This window comes from Phalangium opilio, unplaced genomic scaffold (assembly GCF_054372755.1).
Source record: "Phalangium opilio isolate 3A_F unplaced genomic scaffold, DU_Popi_V2 ptg000094l_1, whole genome shotgun sequence".
Lineage (NCBI taxonomy): Eukaryota > Metazoa > Arthropoda > Arachnida > Opiliones > Phalangiidae > Phalangium > Phalangium opilio.
Genome location: NW_028324199.1, coordinates 3,713,165 through 3,735,199, shown reverse-complemented (window position 1 = coordinate 3,735,199; position 22,035 = coordinate 3,713,165). Strand labels below are relative to the sequence as shown.

Below are 22,035 nucleotides of genomic sequence, written 5' to 3'. Positions count from 1 at the left end.
CAAAGTCAGAAACCAATTAGAAGTCAATACGAGGGCGGACCTTAAAGTAGCTTTTGCCAGCTTTTTCAAAAATACACATAAGAGAAAATCTCTAACAGTACCAAAGGAGCGATGTTGCACTAAATTTGCGCCTGTTATTGCTTTAAAATTTTTATCAAATTGCCCCATTTAGAACGATATTACTAAATTGGATGTTTTTCCACCAAAATATTGCTACCTTTCCCAAATTATTGGTAGTTGGTTTATTTATAGTCAGGTTTACCAAAATTTGCCTATTTCACCAACTGCCAGAATAAGACATACTTAAAGTCATTTATGATGAACGTGAAAGTTAAGAGCAATATCCGTATTTAAATGTTGTTTGAACAATGGCATTAAAAGAGCCTTCAAGAATGATGTGCGTGGGAGCATCTGGTATATTTCTGGTCAACCCCCATCGGGAATTAAATAATTATGCCGATTCTATGGTATGAGGGAATACGCGATGAAATAATGGCTAAAATCAACCCCGGTTTCAACATTAAAATAAATTAATAAACAATTAAGACTGAAGTTGCAGATATTAGTCAAAAATGTCTTGATTAGAATCAAGACTTAAAAAAGTATCGATAAGACTGAGGTTATCACTTGACTTAAGGTTCAGATATTAATTTTTCTTTTTAATTGAAACTTAAAGGCATGCTTAAGAAAAAACAACGTTCCATTACCGTTTTACGTTGAAATAACTTATTTTACAGGTAATCAATTTCCAAAATTTACTTATCTCGGGTTTTCGGGCACAATTCCATTCCCCCAAAACATTTTATCATTACATTAATTACTTTTGAGAGATAACGTGTCAAAATAAACTTTAAAACAATAGAAAACTGAATGAGCGGTCTGTTTAGCCATGACCAAAACTTTCAAATCAGTGTTGCCAATGTTAGAAAGTGGATTTTCCCACTTCCATTTTAAAATTTCTCTCATTTCCCGCACCCCCTTTTTTTACAGTCATATTTATCTGGACTATTTTATCCTACTAAGCTTAATATGGAATATCACTCCGCATGGCTTTGACAAATGTACAAATGCTCCAAAATGCTATAAAGCTTAAAAATTCTCAAAATATGCGTTCTTTCTTTTTCAGTGGCAAACTTAAAATCACCGAATTTATTTCAAAATGTCGCTTGAAATTATTAAACCGGACAAAATTTTCGAAAATACACTAATTTCAATTGCACAGTCTGCACTATTAATCCTTTAACAGGAAAATTCCGACATTTGATCGATTTCGGAAAAATATTACTTTTTCCCCACAGAGCCTAACATCAAACCTAAATTTCATACGATGTGAGAAATTACCCACACATTGGCAACACTGCTTTAAAAAGTTGCAACATGCACCCTTTCGAGACATGTCCAGTGCAGAACAAATTGGTGCTTAACCCGCTAATAGTACGACCACGGAGAATTGATGTAAACTGTAGTTGAAATATCATCATGTGCGACAAGCGGCACTGAATAGTCTCTAACCATTGTTTGAAACTAGAGAGAGAAATAGTTGAGTAGCATTAATCATGTCCTGAACTATGAGAATGAACAGTATGACTGTTGACTGAAGTACACTTGACATTACATCATTTTGCATAACCACGAGTAAAAATCCAACTGTCCCTACTTAATTTTCCGCCATTGTTTTCAACTGTTCCACTGCGAAGCATGACGGGAAGAAATGGGGGAACCTTTTAAAACTCAAAGTCATACACGTACTCTCTCAAAAGTAATTAATGTAATGATAAAATGTTTTGGGGGAATGGAATTGTGCCCGAAAACCCGAGATAAGTAAATTTTGGAAATTGATTACCTGTAAAATAAGTGATTTCAACGTAAAACGGTAATGGAACGTTGTTTTTTCTTAAGCATGCCTTTAAGTTTCAATTAAAAAGAAAAATTAATATCTGAACCTTAAGTCAAGTGATAACCTCAGTCTTATCGATACTTTTTTAAGTCTTGATTCTAATCAAGACATTTTTGACTAATATACATCTGTTATAATACATGAAGAACCAACCGCAATTTCATTAACGAGGTATTTATTTTCCGGTTCAGAAAGTATTGACTGAAAACGCGAATGAAAACCTTTCTAAGGATCTTTCAAGTTTGGTGCGAGAAAAATGAAGAGTGCATTTCCATTTTCATTTCAAAATTGTCACATTAGGCGTATCTACTTCAAGTTCTTTGGAACTGTAAACTTAACGAAACTAAAGTGCGAAAAGGTTCCGGGCGCTACACTAGACGGAGTACATTTGTATCTGACTGTATTCTGATAAACATGAAACACTTCTCAATCAAAGCCTCTAAACCAAGTATGGTTTGACAAAGACCCCTACTCACGCTCATATTCGGCTGTATTGTCAACCTAGAAAACATTTCAACCCAAGAAACTAGAGAGCTGCATGGAAACGGTAAATTTCCATTTATCGCGGTAACCATCGAAAACCCTGGGAATGGATGGTTTTTCGGATCGGGAATGGACGGAAAAACCAATACGGAATGAATGTGGTTAAATTGATACACATTTTAGTTGGAAATGGTTAATAAATGGATAGAATCTATTTTCTATGGAAGATCCTAAAATTGTAAAATAAATAAAAACGGTTTCGCCACTGAGTAATGGCAGATATCGGCCTTTGACAGTATTAGACGATATAAGGCCACTACTACTCATCTCACTTAGTTTGTTAAAGGCTAGTTACTAGCTATCTATGCTCACAGTACCGTCTTCACGGCTATTATATCTGTCAATCGGTCCATTGTAAGTTTTCGCGCCAAATTCTCGGAATAGATATTTTGGGAAGTGTCTCATGCTATTTGGCTACGGGCGAGCAAGAGTCCCTCAGTCCAGTCAGATTTTTCTACAGTTCAGCCCCCTTATTTTTCAAAAAATTCCCGATGAAGAACCCGTATTGCAGTGGTAGTTTTGGGCCAAACCAAGACGCTCAAAGGATATATTCTTTCGAACTCTTTGGTAGGGAAATGCTTTTCTGCTATTGTTCATTTCGTTAATGGTTGGAACTGCAATAACGTTTCTTAATTGGGAATGGGAATGGTTGGTATTTGGAAACCACGGATCGGCAACGGATGGGGAGGTTGATGAAAAATATGGGTGGAATTGGTAAACAAAATTGGTATGGAAATGGTTACGTTTGAAACTGAAATGCAGCTCTCTACAAGAAACTAAACCAAATACGCTAGGACATAGACACACGTATTTGATTGAATTCTGGGAAACTAAGAAACATTTTGACCAAAGCCACTAAACCGAGTACGCTTGGACAGGGACACCTAATCCCACTTGTATTTAATTCAAGTTTATAGCTGTCCCACGTAATGCAATGGGATTTTGGCCGAGGGGCTGTCCAAGAGTGGGAGACCTAAGTTTAGTTTAAAATTTGAGACTGAAAAAGAACTTAAAAGTCAACTTTAATCCTTTAAATAAAATTAAAGGGTTGGTCTAACTAACGTTCGAATGGAATAATGAACTGATTTTAACAAACAAAATTATTACTTTAAACCATAAGCGTGACTCATGAGAAAGTGAAATAGAACTATGAGCAAAAGAAACCCAAAAAGACTATTTATAAAACTTTTTATTTGAAGGGTTAGTATTTCAATATGAAACAAAACATTTTTAATTAAATTTTTGTACAGAGTTATGAAACATATCTACAGTTTACAAAACAAAATAGGGTTAATAATCAAAATCAGTTTAGTTATTTAGTAATTTCTTTAGTCAAAGTTAAGGTCAACAAAAATAATTTAACACTTACTACTCGGAAACAATATACTCATTTCGCAACACGTTTTATTTTATTACCGAATGCTTCACATAATATATCAAAATGATGCCAAACACTGATGCGGGTACGCGGAATCTCCAACATGATGGCAATGGATAATGAAACGAAAATGGATCGCAACTAAGTTATGAAACCATAAACGAGTAGCCAAAACGAAGGATTTAAAAACATGAAGATTTTAAACTGTCAATGAGGTCTGCAGATATTTTTTCAAAATATATCATATTGTTGATTTTTAATTTCTATTAGTTGAAAAATTTCTTATGAGTATTTAAAAGATGTGTAATAAGTTGCAATTTTTTTAATGGATTATAAAGTATATGACGAAATTATTTTCTTTCATCTATAAAAAACGCTACATACGAATGAACGGCGACATTTATTTGTTGATACGCCTTGTTCATATTTTGTTGGTTGTTATCAAGTCTAAAGTTACGATAATTAAACTGATAAAGTATTTCGATTATCACTGTTTATAACAGTAAATTCAATAAATATATACTTCTTTTGTTTGTTTATAGATATTTGTATATGAACAAATTCATCGTCTACTTACAATCCATTAATGCATATCGTATTATGTATAATGACATGATAGTCATCATTATTCAAATGGCTTATATTATAAAAACTGCGAGCCCTACTCAACTCGTAGTCCTACTATTTAACTAGTTACATTTAAGTAGTCACCAAATAACTTCTGCAAAACTCGGGTCCGTCCGGGATTTGAACCCGGGACCACTCGCACCCTAAGCGAGTATCATACCCCTAGACCAACGGACGAAATATGACACTGAAACATGCTCAACTCGTAGTCCTACAATTTAACTCGTTGCATTTAAATAGTCACCAAATTACTTCTGCAAAACTCGGGTCCGTCCGGGATTTGAACCCGAGACCACTCGCACCCAAAGCGAGTATCATACCCCTAGACCAACGGACCATGTATGAAATAAAACATTCTCAGCTCATAGGCCTACCCTGTAGTTAGTTGCATTTAAATAGTCACTAAATTACTTCTGCAAATCTCGGGTCCGTCCGGGATTTTAACCAGGGACCACTCGCACCCTAAGCGAGTATCATACCCCTAGACCAACGGACGAAGTATGACACTGAAATATGCTCAACTCTTAGTACTACATTTTAACTAGTTGCATTTAAATAGTCACCAAATTACTTCTGCAAATCTCGGGTTCGTCTGGGATTTGAACCCGGGACCACTCACACCCGAAGCGAGTATCATACCCCTAGACCAACCGACCATGTATGAAATAAAACATTCTCAACTCATAGGCCTACCCTGTAGTTAGTTGCATTTAAATAGTCACTAAATTACTTCTGCAAAAACTCGGGTCCGTCCGGGATTTTAACCCGGGACCACTCGCACCCGAAGCGAGTAACATACCCCAAAACCAACGGATCATGTATGACAGCGAGACATGCTCAACTCGTAGGCCTACAATTTAATTAGCTGCATTTAAGAAGTCACCAAAGTACTTCTACAAAACTCGGGTCCGTCCGGGATATGAACCCGGGACCACTCACACCCGAAGCGAGTATCATACCCCTAGACCAACGGACCATGTATGACACTGAAACATGCTCAACTCGTAGTCCTACTATTAAAATAGTTACATTAAAATAGTCACCAAATTACTTCTGCAAAACTCAGGTCCGTCCGGGATTTGAACCCGGGACCCCTCACACCCTAAGCGAGTATCACACCCCTAGACCCACGGACGAAATACGACACTGAAACATGCTCAACTCGTAGGCCTACAATATAACTAGTTGCATTTAAATAGTCAGCAAATTACTTCTGCAAAAACTCGTGTCCGTCCGGGATTTGAACCCGGGACCACTCGCACCCGAAGCGAGTATCACACCCCTAGACCAAAGGACGAAATAAGACACTGAAACATGCTCAACTCGTAGTCCTACTATTTAACTAGTTGCATTTAAATAGTCACCAAATTACTTCTGCAAATCTCGGGTTCGTCCGGGATTTGAACCCGGGACCACTCACACCCGAAGCGAGTAGCATACCCCAAAACCAACGGATCATGTATGACAGCGAGACATGCTCAACTCGTAGGGCTACAATTTAATTAGTTGCATTTAAATAGTCTCAAATTACTTCTGCAAAAACTCGTGTCCGTCCGGGATTTGAACCCGGGACCTCTCGCACCCTAAGCGAGTATCACACCCCTAGACCAACGGACGAAGTATGACACTGAAATATGCTCAACTCTTAGTACTACAATTTAACTAGTTGCATTTAAATAGTCACCAAATTACTTCTGCAAATCTCGGGTTCGTCCGGGATTTTAACCCGGGACCACTCGCACCCGAAGCGAGTAACATACCCCAAAACCAACGGATCATGTATGACAGCGAGACATGCTCAACTCGTAGGCCTACAATTTAATTAGCAGCATTTAAGAAGTCACCAAAGTACTTCTACAAAACTCGGGTCCGTCCGGGATATGAACCCGGGACCACTCACACCCGAAGCGAGTATCATACCCCTAGACCAACGGACCATGTATGACACTGAAACATGCTCAACTCGTAGTCCTACTATTAAAATAGTTACATTAAAATAGTCACCAAATTACTTCTGCAAAACTCAGGTCCGTCCGGGATTTGAACCCGGGACCCCTCACACCCTAAGCGAGTATCACACCCCTAGACCCACGGACGAAATACGACACTGAAACATGCTCAACTCGTAGGCCTACAATATAACTAGTTGCATTTAAATAGTCAGCAAATTACTTCTGCAAAAACTCGTGTCCGTCCGGGATTTGAACCCGGGACCACTCGCACCCGAAGCGAGTATCACACCCCTAGACCAACGGACGAAATAAGACACTGAAACATGCTCAACTCGTAGTCCTACTATTTAACTAGTTGCATTTAAATAGTCACCAAATTACTTCTGCAAATCTCGGGTTCGTCCGGGATTTGAACCCGGGACCACTCACACCCGAAGCGAGTAGCATACCCCAAAACCAACGGATCATGTATGACAGCGAGACATGCTCAACTCGTAGGGCTACAATTTAATTAGTTGCATTTAAATAGTCTCAAATTACTTCTGCAAAAACTCGTGTCCGTCCGGGATTTGAACCCGGGACCTCTCGCACCCTAAGCGAGTATCACACCCCTAGACCAACGGACGAAGTATGACACTGAAATATGCTCAACTCTTAGTACTACAATTTAACTAGTTGCATTTAAATAGTCACCAAATTACTTCTGCAAATCTCGGGTTCGTCCGGGATTTTAACCCGGGACCACTCGCACCCGAAGCGAGTAACATACCCCAAAACCAACGGATCATGTATGACAGCGAGACATGCTCAACTCGTAGGCCTACAATTTAATTAGCAGCATTTAAGAAGTCACCAAAGTACTTCTACAAAACTCGGGTCCGTCCGGGATATGAACCCGGGACCACTCACACCCGAAGCGAGTATCATACCCCTAGACCAACCGACCATGTATGAAATAAAACATTCTCAACTCATAGGCCTACCCTGTAGTTAGTTGCATTTAAATAGTCACTAAATTACTTCTGCAAAAACTCGGGTCCGTCCGGGATTTTAACCCGGGACCACTCGCACCCGAAGCGAGTAACATACCCCAAAACCAACGGATCATGTATGACAGCGAGACATGCTCAACTCGTAGGCCTACAATTTAATTAGCTGCATTTAAGAAGTCACCAAAGTACTTCTACAAAACTCGGGTCCGTCCGGGATATGAACCCGGGACCACTCACACCCGAAGCGAGTATCATACCCCTAGACCAACGGACCATGTATGACACTGAAACATGCTCAACTCGTAGTCCTACTATTAAAATAGTTACATTAAAATAGTCACCAAATTACTTCTGCAAAACTCAGGTCCGTCCGGGATTTGAACCCGGGACCCCTCACACCCTAAGCGAGTATCACACCCCTAGACCCACGGACGAAATACGACACTGAAACATGCTCAACTCGTAGGCCTACAATATAACTAGTTGCATTTAAATAGTCAGCAAATTACTTCTGCAAAAACTCGTGTCCGTCCGGGATTTGAACCCGGGACCACTCGCACCCGAAGCGAGTATCACACCCCTAGACCAAAGGACGAAATAAGACACTGAAACATGCTCAACTCGTAGTCCTACTATTTAACTAGTTGCATTTAAATAGTCACCAAATTACTTCTGCAAATCTCGGGTTCGTCCGGGATTTGAACCCGGGACCACTCACACCCGAAGCGAGTAGCATACCCCAAAACCAACGGATCATGTATGACAGCGAGACATGCTCAACTCGTAGGGCTACAATTTAATTAGTTGCATTTAAATAGTCTCAAATTACTTCTGCAAAAACTCGTGTCCGTCCGGGATTTGAACCCGGGACCTCTCGCACCCTAAGCGAGTATCACACCCCTAGACCAACGGACGAAGTATGACACTGAAATATGCTCAACTCTTAGTACTACAATTTAACTAGTTGCATTTAAATAGTCACCAAATTACTTCTGCAAATCTCGGGTTCGTCCGGGATTTTAACCCGGGACCACTCGCACCCGAAGCGAGTAACATACCCCAAAACCAACGGATCATGTATGACAGCGAGACATGCTCAACTCGTAGGCCTACAATTTAATTAGCAGCATTTAAGAAGTCACCAAAGTACTTCTACAAAACTCGGGTCCGTCCGGGATATGAACCCGGGACCACTCACACCCGAAGCGAGTATCATACCCCTAGACCAACGGACCATGTATGACACTGAAACATGCTCAACTCGTAGTCCTACTATTAAAATAGTTACATTAAAATAGTCACCAAATTACTTCTGCAAAACTCAGGTCCGTCCGGGATTTGAACCCGGGACCCCTCACACCCTAAGCGAGTATCACACCCCTAGACCCACGGACGAAATACGACACTGAAACATGCTCAACTCGTAGGCCTACAATATAACTAGTTGCATTTAAATAGTCAGCAAATTACTTCTGCAAAAACTCGTGTCCGTCCGGGATTTGAACCCGGGACCACTCGCACCCGAAGCGAGTATCAAACCCCTAGACCAACGGACGAAATAAGACACTGAAACATGCTCAACTCGTAGTCCTACTATTTAACTAGTTGCATTTAAATAGTCACCAAATTACTTCTGCAAATCTCGGGTTCGTCCGGGATTTGAACCCGGGACCACTCACACCCGAAGCGAGTAGCATACCCCAAAACCAACGGATCATGTATGACAGCGAGACATGCTCAACTCGTAGGGCTACAATTTAATTAGTTGCATTTAAATAGTCTCAAATTACTTCTGCAAAAACTCGTGTCCGTCCGGGATTTGAACCCGGGACCTCTCGCACCCTAAGCGAGTATCACACCCCTAGACCAACGGACGAAATAAGACACTGAAACATGCTCAACTCGTAGTCCTACTATTTAACTAGTTACATTTAAATAGTCACCAAATTACTTCTGCAAAACTCGGGTCCGTCCGGGATTTGAACCCGGGACCACTCACACCCGAAGCGAGTAACATACCCCAAAACCAACGGATCATGTATGACAGCGAGACATTCTCAACTCGTAGTCCTACAATTTAACTAGTTGCATTTAAATAGTCACCAAATTACTTCTGCAAAACTCGGGTCCGTCCGGGATTTGAACCCGGGACTACTCACACCCGAAGCGAGTATCATACCCCTAAACCAACGGACAAAATATGACACTGAAACATGCTCAACTCGTAGTCCTACTATTTAACTAGTTACATTTAAATAGTCACCAAATTACTTCTGCAAAACTCGGGTCCGTCCGGGATTTGAACACGGGAGCACTTACACCCGAAGCGAGTAACATACCCCAAAACCAACGGATCATGTATGACAGCGAGACATGCTCAACTCGTAGGGCTACAATTTAATTAGTTGCATTTAAATAGTCTCAAATTACTTCTGCAAAAACTCGTGTCCGTCCGGGATTTGAACCCGGGACCTCTCGCACCCTAAGCGAGTATCACACCCCTAGACCAACGGACGAAGTATGACACTGAAATATGCTCAACTCTTAGTACTACAATTTAACTAGTTGCATTTAAATAGTCACCAAATTACTTCTGCAAATCTCGGGTTCGTCCGGGATTTGAACCCGGGACCACTCACACCCGAAGCGAGTAGCATACCCCAAAACCAACGGATCATGTATGACAGCGAGACATGCTCAACTCGTAGGCCTACAATTTAATTAGTTGCATATAAATAGTCTCAAATTACTTCTGCAAAACTCGGTTACGTCCGGGATTTGAACCCGGGACCACTCGCACCCAAAGCGAGTATCATACCCCTAGACCAACCGACCATGTATGAAATAAAACATGCTCAACTCATAGGCCTACCCTGTAGTTTGTTGCATTTAAATAGTCACTAAATTACTTATGCAAAAACTCGGGTCCGTCCGGGATTTTAACCCGGGACCACTCGCACCCGAAGCGAGTAACATACCCCAAAACCAACGGATCATGTATGACAGCGAGACATGCTCAACTCGTAGGCCTACAATTTAATTAGCTGCATTTAAGAAGTCACCAAAGTACTTCTACAAAACTCGGGTCCGTCCGGGATATGAACCCGGGACCACTCACACCCGAAGCGAGTATCATACCCCTAGACCAACGGACCATGTATGACACTGAAACATGCTCAACTCGTAGTCCTACTATTAAAATAGTTACATTAAAATAGTCACCAAATTACTTCTGCAAAACTCAGGTCCGTCCGGTATTTGAACCCGGGACCACTCACAACCGAAGCGGGTATCATACCCCTAGACCAACGGACGAAGTATGACACTGAAACATGCTCAACTCGTAGGCCTACAATATAACTAGTTGCATTTAAATAGTCAGCAAATTACTTCTGCAAAAACTCGTTTCCGTCCGGGATTTGAACCCGGGACCCCTCACACCCTAAGCGAGTATCACACCCCTAGACCCACGGACGAAATACGACACTGAAACATGCTCAACTCGTAGGCCTACAATATAACTAGTTGCATTTAAATAGTCAGCAAATTACTTCTGCAAAAACTCGTGTCCGTCCGGGATTTGAACCCGGGACCTCTCGCACCCTAAGCGAGTATCACACCCCTAGACCAACGGACGAAACAAGACACTGAAACATGCTCAACTCGTAGTCCTACTATTTAACTAGTTACATTTAAATAGTCACCAAATTACTTCTGCAAAACTCGGGTCCGTCCGGGATTTGAACCCGGGACCACTCACACCCGAAGCGAGTAACATACCCCAAAACCAACGGATCATGTATGACAGCGAGACATTCTCAACTCGTAGTCCTACAATTTAACTAGTTGCATTTAAATAGTCACCAAATTAGTTCTGCAAAACTCGGGTCCGTACGGGATTTGAACCCGGGACCACTCACACCCGAAGCGAGTATCATACCCCTAGACCAACGGACCATGTATGACACTGAAACATTCTCAACTCGTAGTCCAACAATTTAACTAGTTGCATTTAAATAGTCACCAAAATACTTCTGAAAATCTCGGGTCCGTCCGGGATTTGAACCCGGGAACACTCACACCCGAAGCGAGTATCATACCCCTAAACCAACGGACGAAATATGACACTGAAACATGCTCAACTCGTAGTCCTACTATTTAACTCGTTTAATTTAAATAGTCACCAAATTACTTCTGCAAAACTCGGGTCCGTCCGGGATTTGAACCCGGGACCACTCACACCCGAAGCGGGTATCATACCCCTAGGCCAACGGACCATGTATGACACTGAAACATGCTACACTCGTAGGCCTACAATTTAACTCGTTGCATTTAAATAGTCAACAAATTACTTCTGCAAAACTCGGGTCCGTCCGCGATTTGAACCAGGGACCACACACCCGAAGCGAGTATCATACCCCTAAACCAACGGACGAAATATGACACTGAAACATGCTCAACTCGTAGTCCTACTATTTAACTAGTTAAATTTAAATAGTCACCAAATTGCTTCTGCAAAACTCGGGTCCGTCCGGGATTTGAACACGGGACCACTCACACCCGAAGCGAGTATCATACCGCGAGTATCATACCCCTAGACCAACGGACCATGTATGACACTGAAACATGCTACACTCGTAGGCCTACAGTATAACTAGTTGCATTTAAATAGTCACCAAATTACTTCTGCAAAACTCGGGTCCGTCCGGGATTTGAACCCGGGACTACTCACACCCGAAGCGAGTATCATACCCCTAAACCAACGGACGAAATATGACACTGAAACATGCTCAACTCTAAGTCCTACTATTTAACTAGTTACATATAAATAGTCACCAAATTACTTCTGCAAAACTCAAGTCCGTCCTGGATTTGAACCCGGGACCACTCACACCCGAAGCGAGTATCATACCCCAAAACTAACGGATCATGTATGACACTGAAACATGCTACACTCGTAGGGCTACAATTTAACTCGTTGCATTTAAATAGTCACCAAATTACTTCTGGAAAACTCGGGTCCGTCCGGGATTTGAACCCGGGACTACTCACACCCGAAGCGAGTATCATACCCCTTAACCAACGGACAAAATATGACACTGAAACATGCTCAACTCGTAGTCCTACTATTTAACTAGTTACATTTAAATAGTCACCAAATTACTTCTGCAAACCTTGGGTCCGTCCGGGATTTGAACCCGGGACCACTCACACCCGAAGCGAGTATCATACCCCTAAACCAACGGACGAAATATGACACTGAAACATGCTCAACTCGTAGTCCTACTATTTAACTAGTTAAATTTAAATAGTCACCAAATTGCTTCTGCAAAACTCGGGTCCGTCCGGGATTTGAACACGGGACCACTCACACCCGAAGCGAGTATCATACCGCGAGTATCATACCCCTAGACCAACGGACCATGTATGACACTGAAACATGCTACACTCGTAGGCCTACAGTATAACTAGTTGCATTTAAATAGTCACCAAATTACTTCTGCAAAACTCGGGTCCGTCCGGGATTTGAACCCGGGACTACTCACACCCGAAGCGAGTATCATACCCCTAAACCAACGGACGAAATATGACACTGAAACATGCTCAACTCTAAGTCCTACTATTTAACTAGTTACATATAAATAGTCACCAAATTACTTCTGCAAAACTCAAGTCCGTCCTGGATTTGAACCCGGGACCACTCACACCCGAAGCGAGTATCATACCCCAAAACTAACGGATCATGTATGACACTGAAACATGCTACACTCGTAGGGCTACAATTTAACTCGTTGCATTTAAATAGTCACCAAATTACTTCTGCAAAACTCGGGTCCGTCCGGGATTTGAACCCGGGACTACTCACACCCGAAGCGAGTATCATACCCCTAAACCAACGGACAAAATATGACACTGAAACATGCTCAACTCGTAGTCCTACTATTTAACTAGTTACATTTAAATAGTCACCAAATTACTTCTGCAAACCTTGGGTCCGTCCGGGATTTGAACCCGGGACCACTCACACCCGAAGCGAGTAACATACCCCAAAACTAACGGATCATGTATGACAGCGAGACATGCTCAACTCGTAGGCCTACAATTTAATTAGTTGCATTTAAGTAGTCACCAAATTACTTCTGCAAAAACTCGTCTCCGTCTGGGATTTGAACCCGGGACCCCTCGCACCCTAAGCGAGTATCATACCCCTAAACCAACGGACAAAATATGACACTGAAACATGCTCAACTCGTAGTCCTACTATTTAACTAGTTACATTTAAATAGTCACCAAATTGCTTCTGCAAAACTCGGGTCCGTCCGGGATTTGAACACGGGACCACTCACACCCGAAGCGAGTAACATACCCCAAAACCAACGGATCTTGTATGACAGCGAGACATGCTCAACTCGTAGGCCTACAATTTAATTAGTTGCATTTAAGTAGTCACCAAATTACTTCTGCAAAACTCGGGTCCGTCCGCGATTTGAACCAGGGACCACTCACACCCGAAGCGAGTATCATACCCCTAAACCAACGGACGAAATATGACACTGAAACATGCTCAACTCGTAGTCCTACTATTTAACTAGTTACATTTAAATAGTCACCAAATTGCTTCTGCAAAACTCGGGTCCGTCCGGGATTTGAACACGGGACCACTGACACCCGAAGCGAGTAACATACCCCAAAACCAACGGATCATGTATGACAGCGAGACATGCTCAACTCGTAGGCCTACAATTTAATTAGTTGCATTTAAGTAGTCACCAAATTACTTCTGCAAAACTCGGGTCCGTCCGGAATTTGAACCCGGGACCACTCACACCCGAAGCGAGTATCATACCCCTAGACCAACGGACCATGTATGACACTGAAACATGCTACACTCGTAGGCCTACAGTATAACTAGTTGCATTTAAATAGTCACCAAATTACTTCTGCAAAACTCGGGTCCGTCCGGGATTTGAACCCGGGACTACTCACACCCGAAGCGAGTATCATACCCCTAAACCAACGGACGAAATATGACACTGAAACATGCTCAACTCGTAATCCTACTATTTAACTAGTTACATTTAAATTATCACCAAATTACTTCTGCAAAACTCAAGTCCGTCCTGGATATGAACCCGGGACCACTCACACCCGAAGCGAGTATCTTACCCCAAAACTAACGGATCATGTATGACACTGAAATATGCTACACTCGTAGGGCTACAATTTAACTCGTTGCATTTAAATAGTCACCAAATTACTTCTGCAAAACTCGGGTCCGTCCGGGATTTGAACCCGGGACTACTCACACCCGAAGCGAGTATCATACCCCTAAACCAACGGACGAAATATGACACTGAAACATGCTCAACTCTAAGTCCTACTATTTAACTAGTTACATATAAATAGTCACCAAATTACTTCTGCAAAACTCAAGTCCGTCCTGGATTTGAACCCGGGACCACTCACACCCGAAGCGAGTATCATACCCCAAAACTAACGGATCATGTATGACACTGAAACATGCTACACTCGTAGGGCTACAATTTAACTCGTTGCATTTAAATAGTCACCAAATTACTTCTGCAAAACTCGGGTCCGTCCGGGATTTGAACCCGAGACCACTCGCACCCAAAGCGAGTATCATACCCCTAAACCAACGGACAAAATATGACACTGAAACATGCTCAACTCGTAGTCCTACTATTTAACTAGTTACATTTAAATAGTCACCAAATTACTTCTGCAAAACTTGGGTCCGTCCGGGATTTGAACCCGGGACCACTCACACCCGAAGCGAGTAACATACCCCAAAACTAACGGATCATGTATGACAGCGAGACATGCTCAACTCGTTGGCCTACAATTTAATTAGTTGCATTTAAGTAGTCACCAAATTACTTCTGCAAAACTCGGGTCCGTCCGGAATTTGAACCCGGGACCACTCACAACCGAAGCGAGTATCATACCCCTAGACCAACGGACCATGTATGACACTGAAACATTCTACACTCGTAGGCCTACAATTTAACTCGTTGCATTTAAATAGTCACCAAATTACTTCTGCAAAACTCGGGTCCGTCCGGGATTTGAACCCGGGACCACTCACACCCGAAGCGAGTAACATACCCCAAAACCAACGGATCATGTATGACAGCGAGACATGCTCAATTCGTAGGCCTACAATTTAATTAGTTGCATTTAAGTAGTCACCAAATTACTTCTGCAAAACTCGGGTCCGTCCGGAATTTGAACCCGGGACCACTCACACCCGAAGCGAGTATCATACCCCTAGGCCAACGGACCATGTATGACACTGAAACATGCTACACTCGTAGGCCTACAATTTAACTCGTTGCATTTAAATAGTCAACAAATTACTTCTGCAAAACTCGGGTCCGTCCGCGATTTGAACCAGGGACCACTCACACCCGAAGCGAGTATCATACCCCTAAACCAACGGACGAAATATGACACTGAAACATGCTCAACTCGTAGTCCTACTATTTAACTAGTTACATTTAAATAGTCACCAAATTGCTTCTGCAAAACTCGGGTCCGTCCGGGATTTGAACACGGGACCACTCACACCCGAAGCGAGTAACATACCCCAAAACTAACGGATCATGTATGACAGCGAGACATGCTCAACTCGTAGGCCTACAATTTAATTAGTTGCATTTAAGTAGTCACCAAATTACTTCTGCAAAAACTCGTGTCCGTCTGGGATTTGAACCCGGGACCCCTCGCACCCTAAGCGAGTATCATACCCCTAGACCAACGGACCATGTATGACACTGAAACATTCTACACTCGTAGGCCTACAATTTAACTCGTTGCATTTAAATAGTCACCAAATTACTTCTGCAAAACTCGGGTCCGTCCGGGATTTGAACCCGGGACCACTCACACCCGAAGCGAGTAACATACCCCAAAACCAACGGATCATGTATGACAGCGAGACATGCTCAATTCGTAGGCCTACAATTTAATTAGTTGCATTTAAGTAGTCACCAAATTACTTCTGCAAAACTCGGGTCCGTCCGGAATTTGAACCCGGGACCCCTCGCACCCTAAGCGAGTATCATACCCCTAGACCAACGGACCATGTATGACACTGAAACATTCTACACTCGTAGGCCTACAATTTAACTCGTTGCATTTAAATAGTCACCAAATTACTTCTGCAAAACTCGGGTCCGTCCGGGATTTGAACCCGGGACCACTCACACCCGAAGCGAGTAACATACCCCAAAACCAACGGATCATGTATGACAGCGAGACATGCTCAATTCGTAGGCCTACAATTTAATTAGTTGCATTTAAGTAGTCACCAAATTACTTCTGCAAAACTCGGGTCCTTCCGGAATTTGAACCCGGGACCACTCACACCCGAAGCGAGTATCATACCCCTAGGCCAACGGACCATGTATGACACTGAAACATGCTACACTCGTAGGCCTACAATTTAACTCGTTGCATTTAAATAGTCAACAAATTACTTCTGCAAAACTCGGGTCCGTCCGCGATTTGAACCAGGGACCACTCACACCCGAAGCGAGTATCATACCCCTAAACCAACGGACGAAATATGACACTGAAACATGCTCAACTCGTAGTCCTACTATTTAACTAGTTACATTTAAATAGTCACCAAATTGCTTCTGCAAAACTCGGGTCCGTCCGGGATTTGAACACGGGACCACTCACACCCGAAGCGAGTAACATACCCCAAAACCAACGGATCATGTATGACAGCGAGACATGCTCAACTCGTAGGCCTACAATTTAATTAGTTGCATTTAAGTAGTCACCAAATTACTTCTGCAAAATTCGGGTCCGTCCGGAATTTTAACCCGGGACCACTCACACCCGAAGCGAGTATCATACCGCGAGTATCATACCCCTAGACCAACGGACGATGTATGACACTGAAACATGCTACACTCGTAGGCCTACAGTATAACTAGTTGCAATTAAATAGTCACCAAATTACTTCTGCAAAACTCGGGTCCGTCCGGGATTTGAACCCGGGACTACTCACACCCGAAGCGAGTATCATACCCCTAAACCAACGGACGAAATATGACACTGAAACATGCTCAACTCGTAGTCCTACTATTTAACTAGTTACATTTAAATAGTCACCAAATTACTTCTGCAAAACTTGGGTCCGTCCGGGATTTGAACCCGGGACCACTCACACCCGAAGCGAGTAACATACCCCATAACTAACGGATCATGTATGACAGCGAGACATGCTCAACTCGTAGGCCTACAATTTAATTAGTTGCATTTAAGTAGTCACCAAATTACTTCTGCAAAAACTCGTGTCCGTCTGGGATTTGAACCCGGGACCCCTCGCACCCTAAGCGAGTATCATACCCCTAGACCAACGGACCATGTATGACACTGAAACATTCTACACTCGTAGGCCTACAATTTAACTCGTTGCATTTAAATAGTCACCAAATTACTTCTGCAAAACTCGGGTCCGTCCGGGATTTGAACCCGGGACCACTCACACCCGAAGCGAGTAACATACCCCAAAACCAACGGATCATGTATGACAGCGAGACATGCTCAACTCGTAGGCCTACAATTTAATTAGTTGCATTTAAGTAGTCACCAAATTACTTCTGCAAAACTCGGGTCCGTCCGGAATTTGAACCCGGGACCACTCACACCCGAAGCGAGTATCATACCCCTAGGCCAACGGACCATGTATGACACTGAAACATGCTACACTCGTAGGCCTACAATTTAACTCGTTGCATTTAAATAGTCAACAAATTACTTCTGCAAAACTCGGGTCCGTCCGCGATTTGAACCAGGGACCACTCACACCCGAAGCGAGTATCATACCCCTAAACCAACGGACGAAATATGACACTGAAACATGCTCAACTCGTAGTCCTACTATTTAACTAGTTACATTTAAATAGTCACCAAATTGCTTCTGCAAAACTCGGGTCCGACCGGGATTTGAACACGGGACCACTCACACCCGAAGCGAGTAACATACCCCAAAACCAACGGATCATGTATGACAGCGAGACATGCTCAACTCGTAGGCCTACAATTTAATTAGTTGCATTTAAGTAGTCACCAAATTACTTCTGCAAAACTCGGGTCCGTCCGGAATTTTAACCCGGGACCACTCACACCCGAAGCGAGTATCATACCGCGAGTATCATACCCCTAGACCAACGGACCATGTATGACACTGAAACATGCTACACTCGTAGGCCTACAGTATAACTAGTTGCATTTAAATAGTCAACAAATTACTTCTGCAAAACTCGGGTCCGTCCGGGATTTGAACCCGGGACTACTCACACCCGAAGCGAGTATCATACCCCTAAACCAACGGACGAAATATGACACTGAAACATGCTCAACTCGTAGTCCTACTATTTAACTAGTTACATTTAAATAGTCACCAAATTACTTCTGCAAAACTCAAGTCCGTCCTGGATTTGAACCCGGGACCACTCACACCCGAAGCGAGTATCATACCCCAAAACTAACGGATCATGTATGACACTGAAACATGCTACACTCGTAGGGCTACAATTTAACTCGTTGCATTTAAATAGTCACCAAATTACTTCTGCAAAACTCGGGTCCGTCCGGGATTTGAACCCGGGACTACTCACACCCGAAGCGAGTATCATACCCCTAAACCAACGGACGAAATATGACACAGAAACATGCTCAACTCGTAGTCCTACTATTTAACTAGTTACATTTAAATAGTCACCAAATTACTTCTGCAAATTTTGGGTCCGTCCGGGATTTTAACCCGGGACCACTCACACCCGAAGCGAGTAACATACCCCAAAACTAACGGATCATGTATGACAGCGAGACATGCTCAACTCGTAGGCCTACAATTTAATTAGTTGCATTTAAGTAGTCACCAAATTACTTCTGCAAAAACTCGTGTCCGTCTGGGATTTGAACCCGGGACCCCTCGCACCCTAAGCGAGTATCATACCCCTAGACCAACGGACCATGTATGACACTGAAACATTCTACACTCGTAGGCCTACAATTTAACTCGTTGCATTTAAATAGTCACCAAATTACTTCTGCAAAACTCGGGTCCGTCCGGGATTTGAACCCGGGACCACTCACACACGAAGCGAGTAACATACCCCAAAACCAACGGATCATGTATGACAGCGAGACATGCTCAACTCGTAGGCCTACAATTTAATTAGTTGCATTTAAGTAGTCACCAAATTACTTCTGCAAAACTCGGGTCCGTCCGGAATTTGAACCCGGGACCACTCACACCCGAAGCGAGTATCATACCCCTAGGCCAACGGACCATGTATGACACTGAAACATGCTACACTCGTAGGCCTACAATTTAACTCGTTGCATTTAAATAGTCAACAAATTACTTCTGCAAAACTCGGGTCCGTCCGCGATTTGAACCAGGGACCACTCACACCCGAAGCGAGTATCATACCCCTAAACCAACGGACGAAATATGACACTGAAACATGCTCAACTCGTAGTCCTACTATTTAACTAGTTACATTTAAATAGTCACCAAATTGCTTCTGCAAAACTCGGGTCCGTCCGGGATTTGAACACGGGACCACTCACACCCGAAGCGAGTAACATACCCCAAAACCAAAGGATCATGTATGACAGCGAGACATGCTCAACTCGTAGGCCTACAATTTAATTAGTTGCATTTAAGTAGTCACCAAATTACTTCTGCAAAAACTCGTGTCCGTCTGGGATTTGAACCCGGGACCCCTCGCAGCCTAAGCGAGTATCATACCCCTAGACCAACGGACCATGTATGACACTGAAACATTCTACACTCGTAGGCCTACAATTTAACTCGTTGCATTTAAATAGTCACCAAATTACTTGTGCAAAACTCGGGTGCGTCCGGGATTTGAACCCGGGACCACTCACACCCGAAGCGAGTAACATACCCCAAAACCAACGGATCATGTATGACAGCGAGACATGCTCAACTCGTAGGCCTACAATTTAATTAGTTGCATTTAAGTAGTCACCAAATTACTTCTGCAAAACTCGGGTCCGTCCGGAATTTGAACCCGGGACCACTCACACCCGAAGCGAGTATCATACCCCTAGGCCAACGGACCATGTATGACACTGAAACATGCTACACTCGTAGGCCTACAATTTAACTCGTTGCATTTAAATAGTCAACAAATTACTTCTGCAAAACTCGGGTCCGTCCGCGATTTGAACCAGGGACCACTCACACCCGAAGCGAGTATCATACCCCTAAACCAACGGACGAAATATGACACTGAAACATGCTCAACTCGTAGTCCTACTATTTAACTAGTTACATTTAAATAGTCACCAAATTGCTTCTGCAAAACTCGGGTCCGACCGGGATTTGAACACGGGACCACTCACACCCTAAGCGAGTAACATACCCCAAAACCAACGGATCATGTATGACAGCGAGACATGCTCAACTCGTAGGCCTACAATTTAATTAGTTGCATTTAAGTAGTCACCAAATTACTTCTGCAAAACTCGGGTCCGTCCGGAATTTTAACCCGGGACCACTCACACCCGAAGCGAGTATCATACCGCGAGTATCATACCCCTAGACCAACGGACCATGTATGACACTGAAACATGCTACACTCGTAGGCCTACAGTATAACTAGTTGCATTTAAATAGTCACCAAATTACTTCTGCAAAACTCGGGTCCGTCCGGGATTTGAACCCGGGACCACTCACACCCGAAGCGAGTATCATACCCCTAGACCAACGGACCATGTATGACACTGAAACATGCTACACTCGTAGGGCTACAATTTAACTCGTTGCATTTAAATAGTCACCAAATTACTTCTGCAAAACTCGGGTCCGTCCGGGATTTGAACCCGGGACTACTCACACCCGAAGCGAGTATCATACCCCTAAACCAACGGACGAAATATGACACAGAAACATGCTCAACTCGTAGTCCTACTATTTAACTAGTTACATTTAAATAGTCACCAAATTACTTCTGCAAATTTTGGGTCCGTCCGGGATTTTAACCCGGGACCACTCACACCCGAAGCGAGTAACATACCCCAAAACTAACGGATCATGTATGACAGCGAGACATGCTCAACTCGTAGGCCTACAATTTAATTAGTTGCATTTAAGTAGTCACCAAATTACTTCTGCAAAAACTCGTGTCCGTCTGGGATTTGAACCCGGGACCCCTCGCACCCTAAGCGAGTATCATACCCCTAGACCAACGGACCATGTATGACACTGAAACATTCTACACTCGTAGGCCTACAATTTAACTCGTTGCATTTAAATAGTCACCAAATTATTTCTGCAAAACTCGGGTCCGTCCGGGATTTGAACCCGGGACCACTCACACACGAAGCGAGTAACATACCCCAAAACCAACGGATCATGTATGACAGCGAGACATGCTCAACTCGTAGGCCTACAATTTAATTAGTTGCATTTAAGTAGTCACCAAATTACTTCTGCAAAACTCGGGTCCGTCCGGAATTTGAACCCGGGACCACTCACACCCGAAGCGAGTATCATACCCCTAGGCCAACGGACCATGTATGACACTGAAACATGCTACACTCGTAGGCCTACAATTTAACTCGTTGCAT

General features: G+C 43.0%; 12 non-coding genes across 12 annotated transcripts; all 12 read right to left on the bottom strand.

Moving 5' to 3' along the window:
• Positions 1-4,548: 4,548 nt before the first annotated feature.
• Positions 4,549-4,622, bottom strand: TRNAP-AGG (transfer RNA proline (anticodon AGG)). The gene has a single exon. It is a non-coding gene; the product is annotated as a tRNA-Pro (tRNA).
• An 88-nt stretch (positions 4,623-4,710) lies between these two features.
• Positions 4,711-4,782, bottom strand: TRNAP-UGG (transfer RNA proline (anticodon UGG)). Its single transcript has one exon. It is a non-coding gene; the product is annotated as a tRNA-Pro (tRNA).
• Positions 4,783-5,349: 567 nt separating this feature from the next.
• Positions 5,350-5,421, bottom strand: TRNAP-CGG (transfer RNA proline (anticodon CGG)). Its single transcript has one exon. It is a non-coding gene; the product is annotated as a tRNA-Pro (tRNA).
• Positions 5,422-6,310: 889 nt separating this feature from the next.
• On the bottom strand, positions 6,311-6,382 carry TRNAP-CGG (transfer RNA proline (anticodon CGG)). The gene has a single exon. It is a non-coding gene; the product is annotated as a tRNA-Pro (tRNA).
• A 1,209-nt stretch (positions 6,383-7,591) lies between these two features.
• TRNAP-CGG (transfer RNA proline (anticodon CGG)) lies at positions 7,592-7,663 on the bottom strand. The gene has a single exon. It is a non-coding gene; the product is annotated as a tRNA-Pro (tRNA).
• Positions 7,664-8,552: 889 nt separating this feature from the next.
• On the bottom strand, positions 8,553-8,624 carry TRNAP-CGG (transfer RNA proline (anticodon CGG)). Its single transcript has one exon. It is a non-coding gene; the product is annotated as a tRNA-Pro (tRNA).
• Positions 8,625-8,871: 247 nt separating this feature from the next.
• Positions 8,872-8,945, bottom strand: TRNAP-CGG (transfer RNA proline (anticodon CGG)). Its single transcript has one exon. It is a non-coding gene; the product is annotated as a tRNA-Pro (tRNA).
• Positions 8,946-10,472: 1,527 nt separating this feature from the next.
• Positions 10,473-10,544, bottom strand: TRNAP-CGG (transfer RNA proline (anticodon CGG)). Its single transcript has one exon. It is a non-coding gene; the product is annotated as a tRNA-Pro (tRNA).
• A 730-nt stretch (positions 10,545-11,274) lies between these two features.
• TRNAP-CGG (transfer RNA proline (anticodon CGG)) lies at positions 11,275-11,346 on the bottom strand. Its single transcript has one exon. It is a non-coding gene; the product is annotated as a tRNA-Pro (tRNA).
• Positions 11,347-14,181: 2,835 nt separating this feature from the next.
• On the bottom strand, positions 14,182-14,253 carry TRNAP-CGG (transfer RNA proline (anticodon CGG)). Its single transcript has one exon. It is a non-coding gene; the product is annotated as a tRNA-Pro (tRNA).
• Positions 14,254-16,422: 2,169 nt separating this feature from the next.
• TRNAP-AGG (transfer RNA proline (anticodon AGG)) lies at positions 16,423-16,494 on the bottom strand. The gene has a single exon. It is a non-coding gene; the product is annotated as a tRNA-Pro (tRNA).
• A 4,613-nt stretch (positions 16,495-21,107) lies between these two features.
• On the bottom strand, positions 21,108-21,179 carry TRNAP-CGG (transfer RNA proline (anticodon CGG)). Its single transcript has one exon. It is a non-coding gene; the product is annotated as a tRNA-Pro (tRNA).
• Positions 21,180-22,035: the final 856 nt, after the last annotated feature.